Raw genomic sequence first — 21,473 nt, forward strand, 5'->3', positions numbered from 1 at the left:
GAGGGGTGGACATCTGAGATGGTGCCCTGCTGGCAGCGGTGTTATTTAGCTTTTATCTGTTCTAGATATTCTGCATTTGATTAACCCTAGAGGAAGCGCTTACAAGTATACTAAAAACATGAGCAGAAAAACAAGGGGATTATACCAGAGGGTGGTTGTGGATAATGTGAGACCACCTGTCAGAAGACTGAAGTTTCACCCGAAAAAGGATCTTGTGACGCCATAATGACCCAGTCATTCCACCAAAGAATGGCTGATAAGAAAAAAATGTAGAATTCTGAAATGGCCAAATTAAAGTCTAGGTCTGAATTTCATCAAAATGGCGGGTTCGGGTGGGGATGGGTTGGTGAGGTTTGAAACAAGCTAAGGACACCCCCTCAATCATCACACAGAAGAAAGCATTCTGCATGGAGGAGTGAGAATAATGTCAACTAGTCGATGTCACAGAGGGCTGGACAGTTAGAGGAAACACTGACTTCAGGGGGCAATACCAGCTATTAGAGCCGAGATGGGACAGACAGAAATGGCATATCTGTTCAAATTTCATTGAAAAGATTACTGCAAAGTCAATTTTAATTTTCTTTCCCAATTGCATCACCTTTACCTATAGGTACTATTTAAATGAAGATCAAATCTCGGTAAGTTCACATATGTTAAAAAAAGAATGACGATACATAACAAATATTCTAACACAAGCAACATGAAAGTGAAAGATAAGAACAAAACACACCTGGTTAGAAAGAGTCGCATGGCTTGAGTGCCAGGATCTAAAAATAATAACGTTCTCAGTGTCAAGAAAGGAGTTCCTCACTACTCAATTAAGTTAAAGACAGATGTGGACTCTTAGAACAATGGGGCCTCTTTTGACTCCAGGCATCACTCACTAAAGTCATGCCAGGTACATACGCAATTTCACACTGGCATCAACACCTCCATATAAGGAAACACACAATATGTGTGGTTCAAGAGTCTACTGGACCACTCTCACTGACAGACCCCTTTCAGTATGTGACAATTGTACCCGTGCCTTGACATCAGACAGTACAAATAACTTCATCTTTTCTCACTTTTACGTGGGATCAATGTGTCTGATCAACCTTCTCCATTCAACTCGGTCCTGTACCTCCTGCCCAGTCGTCAAGCCCCTTTCCTTCAGATCTTCTTTTACTTTATCCAACTACCTCCACTTTGACCTCCCTCGCTTTCTCTTCCCTGGACTTCTATTCCCACCACTTTTTTGCCCATATCTTCATTTTCTCTCCTAATCACATGTCCTTGCTATATGCTTGTGAGACATGGACGCTATCCAGTGACCTTCTGGGAACGCTGGTTTGACTTTGTGTTGCACATGGAGTCCCGAATGAGGCACATTACCTGCATTGTGAGGGAGCGTCAGTTACAGCACTATGGCCATGTGGTGTGATTACCCGAGGGTGACCCAGCTCGTTGTTGAGGACCCGAGCAGCTGGATCAGGCATAGGGGATGAATAACACCTGGCTGCGGCAGATAGAGGGTCATTTTTGGAGGGTGGGACTGGACCGCGTGTCTGCCTGGGGAGAGCCAACCAGGATCCTGAGCTGTTTCGTTGTGGTGGGTGCGGCAACGCGCTGTACAAGTGGCCTGCTCCCCAACCTGACCTGACCTGATTGTAATAACAAAAACTCACAAACACTGGCACATTTAATGAACCGCAAGGGACTAATGCTCTCCAACCTGACCTGACCTGATCATATGTCCGCACCACTTCAACCCTCACAAACACTGGCACATTTAATGAACTGCAAGGGACTAATGCTCTCCAACCTGACCTGACCTGATCACATGTCCGCACCACTTCAACCCTCTTTCCTAGACTTTCTTAGCTGTCTCTCCCACTTTTGTCGCACCTCTGATTGTTTTGTTTCTTATTCTGTCTTTTTTTTTTAAACTCCACACACTCATCTCCACACTCTCATTTCTACCACATCTAAATTCTTCTCCCGAGGTCCCTTTACTGTCCATGTCTCAGTTCCATACATCATTGCTGGTGTTATATATTATATCAATACATGATATAATTTTACAATTTAATACAAGTATTCACTTATATGAAGTTGTAACAATGAATTATTAAACCGAAGGATACAAATTAAGTGTAACTAAAGGGTTAACCAAATGTTGTTTCAAGCCCACGGAGGCTTTTGTCTCATATTAGACGAGCCACCAAGATAGTTGCTAAGGGTAAAATGAAGTAGGTGGGTAACAAACACCCCTCTAGAAAGTGGGAATAAACTAATGAGAAAGCCCACACACCCCTCCTATGAAGCGGTGCTAAACTCAATAGAAGAGTCCGTAGATCAGCCCTATTTACAAGGCAATATTCAGATTAATGGGAGAGTCAAAGGGAGTCAGAAAACACTGGTGGCACTCGTTGATTGGATGAAGTGCTGCATATTGTGCATATTAAGAGTCAGATGACGTGATGAATTGGGTGAAGTTATGTAACAGAAAAGCATAAAGGCAGATGGATTGTTTTACTGAGTGCCCACTCCATGGACAGAGACAAATAAGGAATCGTTCGGCCTTTTCACCTGGCCTCTGTGAATGACTTCTTTGAAAACAAGAGGAAAGTATTTCCACTACATTATCACTGTCTTAAAAACCTCACCTTTCATTTTCGCCCTTAATTCTTCAATCACACAATACTCCTGATAACTTCTAATTGTTCCATCCACACTGCACTCTATGGCTTATCTCTGCATCGAATTCTCCATTATAATCCTAGATATTTAAACTCATCCACTCTTTTGAGAAGCTCTCCCTTCAAGCTAACATCTGAATCCTGATTATCATTAACCCTCACCTATTCTGTCTTCTTCTTCCTATTTACAGTATCTACTGCTGTTTTATCTTCCAAAGTCCTTCTCCATTCTTCCAACTTTCTCTTTTCTGGTGCTACACAACAACGTCATCAGCACAAAGCCAGCACCAGGAGGATTGGTCTTTTATTCCATGAGTGAACACCTCCATAACCCGATCAAAGAGGTAAGAACTTCAAGAAGACCCCCTGGTGCGGCCCTCCTCTAACTGGGATCTTGTCTGTTACCCCAACTGAGTGCTCACTCCCTCACATATATCCTGGACAATCCTCACACACTTCTCTGGTCCTCCTTTCTCTTTCATGAACCTCCAGACTTCTTGACCTGGCACTACATCACTAGTCTTCTCCAAATCAAAAAACACCACATGCAGATCTTTCTGTTTTAATTGATGGTCTCCTCTATTTGCTGCCTCAATGCAAAGACGGCATAATTTGTTCCCCTGCCTGGTATATAACCAAACTGCTCCTCATGTATTATGTGATATCATCTACTGTTGAATTCTGCTCTATACTTGTAATATTTCTATTGTTCTATCGTATTGTATTGAGGACTACTTGTGTTTTGTTCTGCGTATTGTGTTGTATTGACCCCCTCATTTGACACCCACTGCATGCCCAACCTACTTTGGAAAAGACAAATTGGAACACAAAAAATGAAATAAATACCCTACACTTTACACTTTCAATACAAGATTGAATTTAGTTAAAAGATGACTATATTTAACGAAAATATTTTAAAGTGAAAGCAGGAACTGGCATTTCCATCAAAAGCCTGAAATAAAGGAAAGCCACCTGTCTCAGTTTTCCTTCTATACTAAGGAGCAGTGAAATTATATTCAAAGGACTAAAGTGAGGCACAAGTAAATGAAAAGGGGTCTCTCTGAACTGCCTTTCCCAAGGTTTTTTCCATTTTTTCCCTTCAAGGGTTTTTGGGGAATTTTTTCTTGTCTTCTTAGAGAGTCACAGCTGGGGGGCTGTAAAAAGGTAGGGCCTGTTAAAGCCCATTGCGGCACTTCTTGTATTATTTTGGGCTATACAAAAATAAATGGTATTATATTGTACTGTCTCTTCTCTTAGCCCTCTCTCTATAACCCGATCCCAAATTTTCATTGTGTATGGGACATCATCTTTACCCCTCTCTAGTTTCCACAATCCTGAATATCACTCTTCTCCTTATAAATGAATACCGTCACACTATTCCTCCACTCCTCTGGTCATCTCTCCTGTTCACAGTTCTTGGGCATTAGATGCCACAACACATGATAAATAACTACTGTGCTAATAGTACGCCTGAAGAAGGGTCTTAAGAAAGGCACTATATAAAAATCATAAGGTTACAGGCAGCACTGGCACCCCGAGTGATTCTCATCCAGGCACGCAGAGTCCCTTCAGTTTTACAAATATGAAACCCTTATCTGAAGCACCTTTAAGGTGGTGTTTCTTGTTGAAGAAGAACTACTAGGCTGCCCAGTCCCCACCATTGTTACCTGAAGTGACTTGAAGATAAATCACTTTAACTTTCCAGTACTCCAATATTTTAAACTTTGCAGCACCTGTAAAGATTAACATTGAATGGCACCGTATAAAATCACAGGCTGCAACACCTACAGACTCCCATCTGTGACTGTGAGTGATACCATCAACTTATCTCAAGCGCAGAAAAAGAGAGGCAGGTGTTCTGCACTCCTTTAGATGTGGTTTAATAGGACAGGCACTACGGAGCTCTAAAAGAGTATTTGCTTGTTAGTAGTAGTAGTAGTAGTAGTAGTAGAGCTTTATTGTCATCCTAACAATACACTTACAGTACACAGTGGGACGAAATATCGTCCTCCAGAGTAAAAAGGTGCAGTACACAAGATATATATATATATAACTAAAAAACATATACAGTATTACGTAGTATTATTTATTCCAGAGAGTGTGTGGAGTAAAGAGTCCAGTGTGGAGGAGGGCAGCATGGTGTTCAGGAGCCGGACTGCTTGGGGAAAGAAACTATTGCACAATCTCGCAGACCTGCTCCTGATGCTGCAGAGTCGTCTTCCAGATGGAAGAGGAGTAAACAGTTGGTGGGAGGGGTGGTGGGGGTCAGCCATGATGCTAGTGGCTTTATGAAGGCAGCGTGAGGTGTAGATCTCCTGCAGGCTGGGTAGAGAGCTGCCAATGATGCACTCAGCAGTCCGCACAATCCTCTGAAGGGCTTTGCGGTCGGAGGCATGGCAGTTTCCATACCAGACTGTAATACAGCTGGTCAGGACGCTCTCTATGGTGCCTCTGTAGAAGGTGGTAAGTATGGGTTTAGGGAGGTGCACCTTCTTCAGTCGTCGCAGGAAGTAAAGACGCTGCTGGGATCTTTTTTTAGATAGTTGGTGTTTTTGGTCCAGGACAGGTCCTCTGTGATATGAACACCTAGGAACTTGGTGCTCTTCACTCTCTCTACTGTGACGCCATCAATGTTGAGTGGGAGATGGACAGCCTTTGTCTTCCTGAAGTCAACAATCAACTCTTTTGTCTTTTCAACATTAAGAGACAGATTATTGTCTTTACACCAAAGTGCCAACCGTTCCACCTCTTCTCTGTACGCCGCATCATCGTCGTTCTCAATGAGTCCCACTACTGTAGTGTCATCGGCGAACTTGATAATGTGGTTTGTGTCAGAGTTGGAGGTGCAATCATGGGTCAACAGCGTGAAGAGTAGCGGGCTCAACACACAACCCTGGGGGGCACCTGTGCTCAGTGTGATGGTGTTAGATCTTTTATTCCCAATCTGTACTGTTTGAGGTCTTTCAGTGAGAAAGTCCAGAATCCAGTTGCAGGTGGAGGTGTTGAGTCCGAGCAGATCCAGCTTACTGATCAGCTGCCTGGGAATGATAGTATTGAATGCTGAGCTGAAATCAATGAACAGCATTCTTACATGTGCATTGTGGTGATCCAGATGTGACAGGATCAGGTGGAATACCATTGAAATTGCATCGTCAGTTGATCGATTTGATTGATATGCAAACTGTAGAGGGTCCAGTTTCGGGGGCAGCTGATTCTTTATGTGACTCAAAACTAACCGCTCAAAGCACTTCATAATGATTGGAGTAAGTGCCACTGGGCGGTAGTCATTGAGTTCTGAGGCTGTAGCTGTCTTTGGGACAGGTCTGATGGTGGTGTTTTTAAAACATTGTGGCACAACAGCTTGGCTCAGGGAGATGTTGAAGATGTCCACTAGGACATCAGTCAGCTGGTCAGCACAAGCTCTGAGCACACGTCCAGGTATGTTATCTGGTCCAGCAGCTTTGTGTGGGTTGACCCTGATGAGAGTCCTTCTCACACTAGCTGCAGACAGGGACAAAACTTGATTGTCTGACGAGGGGATGGTCTTCCATGCTGGTTTATTGTTCTGTGTCTCAAACCTGGCATAGAAGGTGTTAAGAGCGTCTGGAAGAGAGGTGTTGTTAACACACATATGCGGTGGGGCCTTATAATCTGTGATGGTTTGGATGCCCTGCCACATTCGACGAGAATCTCTTGAGCAGGCGAAGTGATCACTAATTTTATTTGAGTACTTCCGCTTTGCTAACTTAATGCCTCGGGACAGGTTGGTTCTAGCTGCTCTGAGTGCCACTTCGTCGTTAGCTTTGTAGGCAGCATCCCTTGTTTTCAGCAGCTCGTGAACTTCTGCTGTGAACCATGGCTTCTGGTTAGCGCGTGTTGAGACAGATTTGATGACAGTGACATCTCCAATGCATTTGTCAATGTATCCTGTCACTGCTTCAGCATACTCATTAATGTCAATGTGATGATCAATGGTCGCCGCTTCTCTAAAGACACTCCATTCTGTGCTCTCAAAACAGTCCTGCAGGGCTTCAGTAGCTCCATCTGGCCATGTTCTGATCTGCTTTATTACCGGCTTTGTTCTCTTCAGCAATGGCATATATGCCGGAGTAAGCATTACTGTAATGTGATCAGACAGTCCAATGTGAGGGTGGGGAGTTGCTCTATATGCAGACTTGATGTTAGTGTATACCAAGTCCAATATATAGTCTCCTCTTGTCGGAAATTTAACATGCTGTTAAATTGTTGAACCTTCTGTGAGTAACGTCCCTCTAATCGTGAAATGGGTTTACATGGAGCAGGACTGGCTGGAAGCACGCCTGGTGGGGTTCAGTCAGGTCACTCACTTTAAATGAACCAATTTAACGGGGGGGGGGGGGATTACTTTTTCACACAGCACAGATGATTATTGAATAACTTGGTTCATGCAATGTATTATGGAAGGAGAAAATGTGTGATTTGTTAACTCATGCGCCCTTTAGCTAATATTAGATTTTGTCTGAAGTCCTTAATGCATTTAGTGCAATAAATTTGCTGTATGGTCAGCGATAAGAACACAAAGTCTACACTGCGGATTCAGAAAGTATTACGACAGCTTTGCTTTCTACACACTTTATTTTGTTGTTGATTTAACTTGAAATGGATACATTTGACATTTTTGCCCATCAATCTACACTCACTATCCCATAATGACAAATTGAAGTAACATAGTAATAACACTGGTCTACAAAAAAATATTTTTTGTTTGCTACTGGGAACTTCAAACCAGCTTCAAATCAGTTTATTACACTGATTTCATATATGAAATCGGAATTATGAAGGAAGGACAGGACAAGGAACACTGCCACCTGTCATTTGGGAGAATGAACTGCTCCCAGTATGCCCATTCACCCTGTCCATCCACTATGACCTGCTGGCTGGGCAAGAATCCCTCCTTTATCCCAGCCAGGAGGCCTTAATGGATGGAATGGGTTAACAGGGAATATCAGGAGCAGTTCATTCCCCCAGACAATAGGTGGCAGTGTTCCTTAAGGCTGAACCTGATTAGGACACCTGCAGGGTGGCATCGGACTTGGAATCCAGAAAAGCAGCCCTGTCAGGGTCTTTGGATACCGCCGGAAGCAGTTTCTGGATCAAATTTAATAGACAGCCCCCCACTTCACTTAATTGAGTCAGAGTCGGGAGGCAGTGGGTGACACTCTAAGGAAGGAGGAAAGAGAGAATTGATAATTGTACATTGTGGTTGGTGTTTGTGTAAGAAGGCATTGGAAGCAAACAAAAGTCTTTTATTTGAATGTGGAATTGTGCTTGGGCATTACTGTGTCTGTGTTTTGGGGCTCAGTGGCACCTGCGCCAATCTTAATATAACTAAAGCTAGCCTTTTTGGGGTACATCATTTTTTGAGGTGAAGTGTTAAAACATCACACTCTTCATGTGTATTGGGGGCTACCTGCTGGTCACTTACCTTGCTTAAGAAGGTAACAGCACTTTTAAGTGGGGGTCTCACATGTTTATCTCTTGCTAACACAAGAATACATTAGGTTTATAGATTTATTCAATATGTTTATGGGGTCTTTATTGTCACATGTATGGAGAACAGTAAAATTTATACTTGCACTAGCAAAATACCCACGCTTCACAGCGGAGAAGTAGTGTGTTAAAGAGGTTATGTAAACATATACAGTATATACATATACATATATATACATATCTACATACACACATATCTACATATACATATATATACATAGTGCGTTGTAACATGGGCTGTGATTGTTACATGGGAGGGAGACGACAAATTACAGCTTCCTGCTTTCTAATCGGGCCTGTGATTGGTGCTTTGACTGAAGCCCAGATCCCACAGTATGTCCCCTTAGGAGAGGCGTTAGGCAAGTGTAATTGAATAGCGGTGCTGCAAGTTTAGCTTTACACCTGTTTTTAAGGCTTATTGACTGAAAGGGGCTTTCATGAAAAATGTTAGGGCTTTGCTATAGGATACACCCTCCACAAGTTAAGGAAGTAAAAATAAAGGTATATATTTCTGTTTTATTTAAACCTTTTAAGTTTGTATGCGGGCGGCATGGTGGCGCAGTGAAAGGTGCCAGATAGGAGACCCGGGTTCGCTTCCCTGCGTGGAGTTTGAATGTTCTCCCCGTGTCTGTCTGAGTTTCCTCCGGGTACTCCGGTTTCCTCCCACAGTCCAAAGACATGCAGGTTAGGTGCATTGGCGATTCTAATTTGTCCCTGGTGTGTGGGTGTGTGCGCCCTGCAGTGGGCTGGCACCTTGCCTGGGGTTTGTTTCCTGCCTTGTGCCCTGTGTTGGCAGGGATTGGCTGCCGTATTTAGGATATAGCGGGTTGGATAATGGATGGATGGACATTTGTATGCATAGCCCCATTTGCTCGTTTTCGTTTTTTTTCTTTTCAGTAATATTTCAGCAAACCCAGAGCTTGTCAGTTCAAATCCTGGTACTGACACCACTGTGTGACCCTGAGGAAGTCACTTCACCTGCCTGTGCTGCAAAAAACAAAAGTAATGTAACAAATTGTACCTCAGATGTTGCAAGTTTCTGGAATAAAGGCATAAGTGAAATAGATAAATATGTATTATACACATAGGAACTATTCATTTATTTTCAGTTAAGTCATCTGCAGCAAACCTTTATAAATGAGGGTTTCTCCTTTTTAGATAGTGCAAACTGTTTCTTCTTCATTGAGGTTTTCTCTTGGAGAGCTTTTTTCACTTCATTGAAAATTAAAGCGGGCGGCACGGTGGCGCAGTGGTAGCGCTGCTGCCTCACAGTTAGGAGACCTGGATTCGCTTCCCGAGTCCTCCCTGCGTGGAGTTTGCATGTTCTCCCCATGTCTGCGTGGGTTTCCTCCCACAGTCCAAAGACATGCAGGTTAGGTGGATTGGTGATTCTAAATTGGCCCTAGTGTGTGCTTGGTGTGTGGGTGTGTTTGTGTGTGTCCTGCGGTGGGTTGGCACCCTGCCCAGGATTGGTTTCCTGCCTCGTGCCCTGTGTTGGCTGGGATTGGCTCCAGCGGACCCCCGTGACCCTGTGTTCGGATTCAGCGGGTTGGACAATGGATGGATGGATGGATGGATGAAAATTAAAGCAGCAGCTGCCAAAATATGTAGCTTTCTTATTAATTTTTCAACATGGTGTAAAATAACTTTATAAAGTAACATAAAAGATTTAAATACTGGTTATCCTTTTACACTAAAATATTACTAAAGAGATACAAAAAAAGTAAAATGCATATGTTGTTTTTCTTTAAGGAGATTAAATATTACTGAAGAAAAAAAAAAACTAAAACAGCCAAATGGGGCTATGCATACGAACTTAAAAGGTTTAAATAAAACAGAAATATACCTTTATTTTTACTTCCTTAACTTGTGGAGGGTGTATCCTGTAGCAAAGCCCTAACATTTTTCGTGAAAGCCTGTTTCAGTCAAGAAGTCTTAAAAACAGGTGTAAAGATATTGACAATAAGCTACACAAACCCACCAAGACATGGAATCGTTTAAATCAAGGCGTGAGTCGAAAAACACCATCCCATACTATTAGTTAACGATTAACACATTTGTATATGTATTGTAAGCATACAATACAACTGATAATATGTTGCGCTTATTTATCTGGTGTACCGACATTTTTGCACGTTTAACGGCTGAAATCCAACGTGGTTTGTGCCCTTCAGAAGGAAAACAGTTTGCATTTACCTTTTTAATAAAAGGCGAGCTTTTAAGCCTGAGAAATCACCCCGTAAATGCACACGTTTAATTACACGTGTTAATATGTATGCTTACACACTGTTTCTTCTTCATTGAGGTTTTCTCTAGCATGTAGATTGGGGTAATTACATTCACGGCATTCGTAGTGTGAATCACAATCTGATTGTATGGGTGGTTACCTACCAGGTAACGCTTATGGTTGGCCAGCAAGTCAGCTAACATCCGCCACGGTGCCTTCAGTTGTGAGAAGCAGATCATAAAATGATTGAAAATAGTTTACTGTCAAATAATGGAAAGAGTACGCGACACGTGTTTCGCCCTAATTCTTGGCTCATCAGGCGTAATTGTGTAATTGAATAGCGCCGCGTCATTGAATAGCGGCGCTGCAAGTTTAGTTTCTTTTCAATAAAGTCAGGCGTTAGGCAAGTGTCATTGAATAGCGGTGGCGCTGCAAGTTTAGTTTCTTTTCAATAAAGTCAGGCGCGCTTTGCAGTGGCGAAGTTCTGCTTTTAAATTTTTATTAAGAAGAAAAGAAAACCTTTTTAAACTGAGGGAAAATATACCAATAACAATTTGTTAAGGATCTGTTTTTTGTGAAGCTGCCTTTACACAGCCTGTCCGCTGTTTTATAAACGAACGCCATATAAGGCCGTCCTTTCTCCTTCACAGTCAGTTCACGTGATTACGTGTGAGGAGTGATGACGCGATACGCAACCCCCACAACCCCGCCTCCCACGGCCAGCGAGCTGCCGTCCATTACTGTATATGGACAAAAAAGAGGTTCCAGTTATGACCGTTACGCTTTGAATTTCGAAATGAAACCTGCCTAACTTTTGTAAGTAAGCTGTAAGGATTGAGCCTGCCAAATTTCAGCCTTCCACCTACACGGGAAGTTCGAGAATTAGTAATGAGTGAGTGAGTGAGTGAGTCAGTCAGTGAAGGCTTTGCCTTTTATTAGTATAGATGTCATGAGCTTGCATGCAACTCCCTGGCACCATGATGAGTGTGTAGAACTACGTGACCTCGAATGACAACAATATGGCTCTGATTGTGACCGTCTAAAATGCCTTCTAGTGTTAGAGTTTAAAACACCCCAGTCAGCAGCGACAGTATTCTCAGTATAGTGTCGTTAATATCCAATATCCACTTTAAACAATTTATAACCAAATTAACATAACATTTTGAAAAAACTTCATTCTTTTCATTGCTCTGGGGGCAGAGAAAATAAAACATCTGGAACAAGAAGTAACCAATTTAGAGTCCAAGGCAGTCCATGAATTAGCCCCCCTGAAGGACAGCCTCAGAGGGGGCTACTTTAGGGTCACCAATGAACCTAACATGTCTGGTGTTTAATAAACTTTTTCAATCCCAGACTCACAGATACAGACTCATGGAACAAATAATACAACCAAGCAATCCAATTAATTAAAGGATAAGTGTCTGTGTGACTCTTTGTGTGTCCATCCCGTTGCTATGTCTCTGCCATTCCAACAGATGGCATATCACAAACATTTAACACTGCTTTTACAAATCCCATACCAAAAGGCATATAACAGAGATGTATGCATTGCACTGGTCCAACAGATGCCGCATTACAAATGTTTTAGTAACAAAATAGATTGCATTTATCATTCCAGCAGATGGCACATCACAAACATTAGAACTCTTATGAATCCTTGCCCTACACCAAATGGCACATAACAGAGATGTTTGAATTGCATTTGTCATTCCAACAGATGGTGCATCACATACACTTAGCAATAAAATTCAATGCATGTTATTCCAATTTATGGCGCATCTCAAACATTAACAGTGCTTTTATGAATTCCATACTAATGACATTTAACAGAGACTATGCACTGCATTTGTCAATCCAACAGATGGAGAATCACTTACACCGTTAGCAATAAAATTCAATCCATTTTTTATTCCAAAATGAAGGCGCATCACAAACAGTAACACTGCTTTCACGAAATCCATACCAAATGACATTTAACAGACTATGCATTGAATTTGTCATTCCAACAGATGGCACATCACAAACATTAACACAGCTTTTATGAATCCCATACCAACTGGTGTATCAGAGACATACACATCACATTTGTGATTCCAACAGATGGCATATCATAAACATTAGAATCTCTTTTACGAATCCCACACTAAATAGCATATAACAGAGATGTTTGCATTGCATTTGTCATTCCAACAGAGGGTGCATCACAAACACTATTAGCAATAAAATGACAATGCATTTGTATTCTAATTGATGGTGCATCACAGACATTAACACTGCTTTTATGAATCCCATACCAAATGACATTTAACAGAGACTATGCATTGCATTTTTCATTCCAACAGATGGCGCATCACAAACATTAACACTGCTTTTATGAATCCCATACCAAATGACATTTAACAGAGACTATGCATTGCATTTTTCATTCCAACAGATGGCGCATCACAAACATTAACACTGCTTTGATGAATCCCTTACCAAATGGTGTATAACTGAGACGAATGCATTGCATTTGTGATTCCAACATATGGTGCATCACACAAATTTTAGTAATAAAATACATGCATTTGTTATTTAAACAGATGGCACAATGCAAACATTACCATTGCTTTTACGAACCCCATACCAAATGGCAAACAACAGAGATACAGGCGTTAATGCTAAGGTCTGCATTGATTACTTAAATTTCAACCTGTCTAAGGCAGGTAGCACAGCTAGTCAATAAATAAATGAATAAATAATACACAAGGAAGTGTCTGATAGCAGTGGGCAGAAAAGATCCCCAGAGGTGCTTCTTAGCACACCATGGTGGAGTAACTCTGTGGCTAAGAGTGCTCCATGAGAGCAACTCCTGGAGGTGGATAGGAGGGGGGTTTCTCATGATGGCATCCAATTTTGTCACCATCCTCTTTTCCACGACAGCTTCCAATGTGTCCAGGGTTTGCCCTGTGATGGAGCAGGCATTCCTGATATGTTTGTTTGGGCATTGTGCGTCTGTTGAGCTCAAGTTGCAACCCCAGGAGATCACAACGTAGACCACCACACTGGCCACTATGAGCTGGTAGAACATCTCCAGCAGCTTGCTGCACACATTAAAAGACCCTGAGTCTCCTTAGGAAGTCCAGTCTGCTCTGGCCCTTCATCATGTCCAGTGTCACTGTGTTGGTGTAAGAGCACAAGTGAAGACACTGGGAGACCTGGCCAGCGATAAACCATTAAGCAAAATAAGCAACCGCTTAGGGCACCAAGGGAATTGGGCGGCATCCTCCCTAGCTACCATGCCTGTAACTCTTTCACTGCATAGACTCGACGTCTCATGTCTGCCAAGCCCAGAAATAGACTTGTTATGCAAGATTAGGTTTGAGAAAGGAAGGAAAAGGCTTTTTAAGGTATAAAAAAAAGTTACAAGCAGACAACAATATGCATTATGGTGCATCGTTTGATCTGTGTGGGCTGCTGGGTTAGAAAGGAACAGAAGATATTTGGTTTGCTACAAATAAGGATATTTTTCCATTACAATGTCTTCTTTTTTCTACATAAAAAATGTACTCTCGAGATCATGTCATTTCTGTTTAAGGTGATTAAACACAATTAAAAAAAATTTTAAAAATCACGCTTGTATTTTTCCCTTAACAATGTAATTTTTAAAAAGTTTTGAAAATTTGCAGTTTTTTTTCCTGTTGCCCTAGTTATAAAAAAAAAATGCTGACTCTGCTTACTACTATTTACTGTTGAATAAACAGTTAATATTTAATGTAGGGTCCGGCCTAGAAGAAAACTGAAACATGAATTATTAATTTCTTATTTCACAATTCAGCACTCTAGAACTTGGCTTCTTTAATTTTTTTTTTTTAGGCGCCACAATGTTAGAATTCTTAGGCCGGGGATATACTTATACAAGCTTTAGGACGCTGCTGCTATGCAGGCGGTGAGCTGACAATACTTGCGTACCTACTGTAAGTAAATCTGGAGGATTCCACCAGGTGGCAGTGTGAGAAATCATCACGGTGAGAAAACAATGTCCACTTTCACTATGTTGTGAGTTGAGGGAAGAAGGATGTTGAAGAGAAAAATTCTTTGCATTCTGATGCTGTTGTGAAGGTACAAAAGAAAGAAAAAAAGAAGACGGCAGCAGCAACGGTATGTGAGACCTTTAGATGTGTTGTGATGGGGAATACATGATGCTTGTATTGCCTATGCGAGAAATGGATGAAGAAAAGCACTCAGAAGACATTCACAGGTCAGCATTTAAGTTTGATGATTTGCTTCACCGCATCAAACATCGAAGCACACAAATTGATCCTGTTGGAGCTGCAATGCTGCCTGCCGTCACACGTTGATAGTAAACGATTCTGTCATCACATACCAAAACTTGAACACGCAGATTTTTGCTGGTTCTGCAACTTGCGCTCACGTCGTGTTAATTTCGGACAACATCCTCAGAAAAACATTGGAAACGCGTGGCAGCCATGATGTGTGCACACAAGCTTTCTGAGCGTGAAGTATAAACCGGCCCTTAGTGTCTTCAAGACCCAATCCATCATAATCGTCAGATCATGTGCAGTGTCATGAGCAATGTCGATTGCTTAAAGTATGGATGCACCGATACCACTTTTTTGGAAAACGAGTACGAGTACGAGTACTTGCATTTCAGTACTCGCCGATACCGAGTACTTAATAAAAACATGATTTAAATTTACAGGTAACGGCTTTAGTCATATAATTTAACAAAAAAAACAAGAAACTCTCGTCTATCCACTGGGAGGTTAGGCTAATTAGCGACACGGGGCTAACACTGCTTGTCCAAATATCCGTGGTGAAACTAAACGCAGAGGAGGCTTGCAGTAGGCTGTGGATATGTTTTTTCACGGAGTCGTGTATTTTAGGCAGCTCCGTGTCAGTCATGTAGCGGCGGCTTGGGACATCATATCTGGGCTCCAGAACATGGAGGAGACGCAGGAATCCCACATTTTCTACCTCCGAGAGTGGCTGGTCACTCAATGCAATGTACTCGATAATTGCCTGTGTTATTTTCACAGCACGTGGATTGTCTCTGGACATTTTCTCTCGTCTTGCAAGAGTTTGCTGCAGCGTGGGTTGTGTTGGCTTAGAAGCGTGGGTAAACTCTTTGTACTCGTTGTCGTGTTGGGATTTTAGGTGCTTGATTAAATTACTTGTGTTAAATGCGCTACCTTTTGAGCCTCCCTCTGGACAATTTCGCTGAGCACAATTTGCAGTCCGCCTTTGTTTTGTCGTCTTCATTCACTTTGAAATAGTTCCACACGGCTGACATGTCTCGCCTCACCTTGCCTTCTCCCCGCTCTGAGCTGCAGCCGGGGCCTGGGGGCGGGCACTCGGCGCCTGTGATTAACCCCTTACACGCCGCTCAAACATAGACATTTCTCAGACCGTGGTATCGGTCCCCGGTATCGGGGGACTTTTAACGAGTACGAGTACTTTAGAAAATGTGGTATCGAGGCCGATACCAGATACCCATTTCGGTATCGGTGCATCCCTAGCTTAAAGTGCCCATGACTCGTTATCCTGGTGGACCCCCTTGGAGAATCACCAACACAGTTCATGGTGGAGCAGTGGCGTTTGCTTATCTTACCTGTGGTGACCCTTCGTGAGACACTCCACAAACTGTGCACGCGACCCTTACCCATTGATTATAATTGTGAATTACGACTGCACCACCCAAAAGCAGGCAACCCAATCACGACCCATAGTTTAAGAAACTAGGCTCTAGAACAGGGGTGTCCATTCTGATGGGCCGCAGTGGCTGCAGGTTTTCATTCTAACCATCTTCTTAAATAGTGACCAGTTTTTGCTGTTGATTAACTTGTTTGGCCTTCGTTTTTATTGACGTGACTCTGACCCCCTTAGTTGTTTCTTTTTCCTTAAGGAGCAGCCAAACAATAACGAGACACAAAACAAGAACAGCTCACCTGAAAATAAAGAAAGGTCTCGGTCATGGTGGTCTGCTCAGGTCACCAAAACATCTTAGAAAAAAATAGAAAATCAGCAGTCTGCTGTGGCAGAACGAGAGCAGCAACAAGTCAGGATATTTAAATTAACAGCAAGAATTAGCTTCTCATTAAGAAACTGTTTGGAGTGAAATTGGTTGGAGTTTGAAGCCCCAGTTTAGCTGGTCATCTGTCGGCTCATTTCATGTCTCATTTCTGTTTGGCTGTCATTTCATGAAGAAACAAATCAATTCAGAGGACTGAATCCTTAAAAACAGGGCTATTAAAATGAAGGGAAAAGAGTTAATTAGCAGTGAAAACTGATCACTGATTAAGAAAAGGGTGAGAATGAAAACCTGCAGCCACTGCAGCCCACCAGGACCAGAGTTAGACACCCCTGCTCTAGAACATATAGATTTTTAAAGTGTTGGTTGCAAGCAGTGTTGTCTAATTTATGTTTGAGCAGAGTCGTAATTTACAGTTGTAATCAATGGGTATTGGTTGCGCACAGCTAGCGGAGTCTTGCGGTGGGTCACCCCGGGAAAAATAAAGCAACACCACTGCTCCACTATGAACTCTGCCGGCGGTCCTTCAAGGAGGGTCCCCCCCCACCATTCACCAGGATGACTGTCCGCAGCGATTCTTGAAGAAAATCAGGATGACAGTCAGTATTGATTAGGGGTCTCGAAGACACAAAAAACACAAAACTGGGTCGCGAGATAAAAAACAGTACAAGAACCACTGCGTGAAACATTGTGACGAGAACAGGCCATTCAGCCCAAAATTCACCCATCTCATTCACCTCAAGTGTCCAAAACAACATGAAGTCGAGATCCGAAAGTCCCCAAAGTCTCCTCCCCGTCACACTATATGGCTCTTTATTCCATATGCTTGCGCTTTTTCTGTATGAAGAAAAACTTTCTAACACTTTGTGCAAAATCTGCCCTTTTAACACAGCTCTGTTCTGCTGATACTTTTCATGTCTTTATTTCAACATGCATGACTTTACACTTGTTTTGGGTTGTTATTAAAGTTGTAGATTTCTGACATTCATTTTTTATTCAATTGTTTCCTTTATGAGTGGTTTAAATATTCAATAGACTCCAGCTGCAGACCTCCAGAGCTTCACTCCTTTGAGGCAGTTGTCACTTTATATTATACGTTAGTGATAATGCTTGGTTACACGATGGTCAAGATTAGGGTTGGGGTGAGGGTTATGGGACTCAAGTCAAGTAAACCATGTGACCAAAAACTGCAATCCAATTGGCTGTCCAGTGGAACTGCGGAGTTCTGCAGTTGGACCCCACCTCTAAATGTTTACCGCTATTTCAGATGCCTGATGTTAGGACTGCAGCCTGGCATTTCTAGGGGTCAAAGGTCGTGACTCGTGGGTAACTGACATGACAGATTGAAAGGTTGGCTGAAAGTCACTTCCTCGTCCAAGTTGTGGATTTAAAACTTGCTTAAAACTTTTCTCGCTTGATTTTTGGTAGTTCTGACCTTTAAGTACCTTGAGCATGGGAAAGGCACTATATAAATAAATGTATAATTATTATTGTAAGTACAGTACAAATTTTGTTTCACATCTTGGCTTGACGATTGTGTCTTTTGATTTTTTTCTGTCCCACATCTGTCTCCTGGTGTTCAGAAAAAATACTTGCTGATATACTGTATCTTTGATGAACTCATTTTAGATAGATAGATAGATAGATACTTTATTAATCCCAATGGGAAATTCACATTTTAAAGTCACCGTCTCGATCCAGTGTACTAATTCCCTTCATAATTTTAAACACTTCACTCAGGTCTCCTCTTTATCTTCTTCTGCTTAAACTGTAAAGGCTCAGCTCTTTTAATCTTTCCTCATAACTCATCCCCTGTAGCCATCAATCAGCCTAGTCGCTCTTCTCTGGACCTTCTCTAGTGCTGCTATGTCCTTTTTGTAGCCTGGAGACCAAAACTGCACCCAGGACTCCAGATGAGGCCTCACCAATGTGTTATAAAGCTGGAGCAGAACCTCCTGTGACTTGTACTCCATACATCAAGGCGCTATATAACCTGACATGCTGTTAGCCTCCTTAATGGCTTCTCAACACTGTCTGGATGTAGATTATAATAATTAATTACATTTAAATTGCGGTTTTGTCACTACACAAACTGCTTTACATAGAGAGTGGGTAAACACTTTAACATCCACCAATGTGTAGCACCCACCTGGAGGATGTGATGGCAGCCATTGCTGCACCAGTACACTCACCACACATTAACTATTAGGTGCTGTACAGGTGAGACAAATTGCCACTTAGGGGATGATAAGGGGGCAAGATTGGACCAGGCCAAGGTGGGCAATTTAGCCAGGACATCAGAGAATACCCTACTCTTTTCAAAAGATGCCCTTGGATCTTTAATGATCACATAGAGTCAGGACCTCAGTTTGATGTCTCATTTGAAGAATGGCACCATATTTAGAGAAGGTCCTTCTGACAAGGAGCACTTTAAAATTTTAGTCCTCCCATTGTGTTTTCAGATCTTATTGGGGCTTTGTTGTCTTGTCAGTTAAGCAATGGATGGGCTAAGGGGGTACCATTGCTGGATTGTGCTTTAAGGTGGCATCACTTGGCCTGTCTGGCACAATGAGAAACAAGAATCCATTAAAATACGGAATTCCATTTTAACTAACAGAAAACACCAATCGACTCTCCTGATAAACCATTGCCACCTGTTTCCACACCACTTATCCAAATTCCAAAAAACTAGGTGAGAGATAAACAGCTTTTCTCATCTAAGCAATTTAATTTAATACAGTTGTGGAGTTCACTTACAGCTTGGGGTGACAAAATAATTGAATGGCCTCTCAGCATTTGGCTCAATTCCACCCTGTCTCCTTGTCCCTGCACCCAGTGCCAGTGTTAGGTTGTTTTGGACTGTAGGCCAAACTTATTAGTGCGCCAACCGACTGTTTGATAGATACCTTGTGCGGCTGGGTCCCGCACCCATGATCTGCACCCTAGGCGAATGCCTAATTCACTTTAATGGTGTTGACGGCCCAGCCGGCACCCCTATAGCGTGATGTGGCCACCACCAGGCTTCACTGCAGTGACGTAATGATGGAGATGATGAACACCTCCTGGTCTCTGCCAGACATAGTGCTTGCCGTTCTGCCCAAAGAGTTCCATTTTTGAGTTCTTTAAATTCATCATTTCCAAACCCTGAACTGGTGGTCATTTGCCTTTTACCCGCGAGTGGTTTCCATCCAGCCCCTCTACCATAAACCCCTGATTGATGGGGTGCTTCTGAGATGCTGATCCATCCAACAGGTTATCCCATCTCAGCACTGAAGCTCTGTCAGAGTGACCACTGGATTCTTGTCACTTCCCTGACCAAGGCTCATCTTGCTCAGTTACTCAGTCTGGCCAGATTACCAACTTTTAGAAGAGTCCTGGTGGTTCTAAACTTCTTCTACTTCACAATTGTTGAGGCCATTGTGCTCCCGAGAACATTTACAGCTTTCCAAGTAGTTTTATCACATTGTCCTGATCTGAGCCTGTCCACAATTTGATCATTTGGGTTTACACAGAGCTTCTTGGCTGTCATGGTTCGGTTTTTGTCCTGCCATGCAGTGTGAATTGTGGCCCCTCTATACTCAGATACATGTGTGTCTTTCTAACAGTGCAGTTTGCTACCAGTCAAGTTCTGGACACATCTCAAGGAGAAGTAACGCAAACATTAGACACCTGAGCACAATCCAAGGGGTCTGAATCCTTCTAGGAATGACATTTTTTGATTTTTAATAAATTTGCAAAGTTTTTTGAATAATGTTACCACTGTGTCATTTTGGGTTACTGAGTGTATCCATGTAAAATTCAATCTACACAATAACGTGTGCAGAAAGTGAATGGGCCAGAATACTTTATAACCCCACTGTAAAATGTTTTTTTTTTTTTGCTCCAATCTTCACTCTAAATCAAATCATTTCACTACCCGGTCTTGCGGAGAGGTTTCATAGGAAGTGGATCACATGCCGGTTTGACGGGCAGCCCTTGCGTTAAAGCAGCTTACAAAACTGGGTCTGGGGCTCTGCCCAGTTGTAGGCTTGTCCTTTAAAACTGTTGGATCACCCCTTCCCCACATTTTCTTTCTAGGTGGGCTTTCACTTCCTCCAAATCGCGACGTAAGACCGACGGATGCTGTATGAAGAAAAAAAGAGAGGAAATGGTTCCAGACATGCTTGAGCGTCTCTATTAACTTCATAAAACTACAGTCAGTGGGACGCGCTCCCGTTCACAACGTCCAAAGCAATTACCCGAAGCGCGCACTCGCGGACAACGACTACCTGAAGTGAAGCGCGCTCCTGCGGCTAGTGCAGGCGACGACTGTCGAGGCGCGCACCAGTCGGAAGCCGGGTCAGCAAGGAGGGGAGGAGAACCCGGTGGAGGTACTGGGTAAGGTCCTAACTTTCATACACTGCGCTCATACTCACTGTTTCCGGCGAGAAAGGAAGTTAGTGTTGCAAAATAATAAGTCCAGCTGTGGCAAGGTGCGTACTGCCCGTTCCCAAGAAACTTCACCTTCTTTCTGAGTTCAATTTCCGATTTCCCAAATCCACCCAGTCTCGGGCCACCGGCTGAGAGGCGGGGTTGAGAAAGGGGGGGCGGAGTCTAATTTAAAGGGCCAACTCAGAAAGAGGTTCCCATTTAGAACTGACCTTCAATGAAGCTTTTCTCTATCTCGTTTATTATACTGTATAGTAAGCCAGATTGATATTTAGAGAAATCTCAAAGTGAATTTCATAGATATCTGATGATATGTTTCTTTTAAGATATCTTAAACAACATCTTGTCACTCTGAGATTTCTTTAATGCATTTTAAATACACACTATATGGCCAAGAGTTTGTTGACACCTGACCATTGCACCTATAGGAGCTTTTTATACATCCCATTCCAAAACTATGGGAATTAATATGGAGTTGGCCACCTGTTGTCGTTATGGCATCCTTCACTCTTCTGGAAAGCCTTTGCACAAGATTTTAGAGTGTCTCTGTGGGAATTTGTGCCTATCCAAGAAAAGT

General features: G+C 42.5%; 1 protein-coding gene across 1 annotated transcript in view; it reads right to left on the reverse strand.

Moving 5' to 3' along the window:
• Nucleotides 1-21,026, reverse strand: part of lima1a (LIM domain and actin binding 1a) — a 131,718-nt gene extending 110,692 nt beyond the window's left edge. Inside the window, exon 1 of the mRNA XM_028798552.2 lies at nucleotides 20,884-21,026. The gene's annotated coding sequence lies outside the window, so the exon portion shown is untranslated. The remainder of the gene's footprint in view (nucleotides 1-20,883) is intronic.
• Between the last annotated feature and the right edge of the window lie 447 nt (nucleotides 21,027-21,473).

Source organism: Erpetoichthys calabaricus, chromosome 3, assembly GCF_900747795.2.
Source record: "Erpetoichthys calabaricus chromosome 3, fErpCal1.3, whole genome shotgun sequence".
In the NCBI taxonomy this organism is placed as follows: Eukaryota; Metazoa; Chordata; class Cladistia; order Polypteriformes; family Polypteridae; genus Erpetoichthys; species Erpetoichthys calabaricus.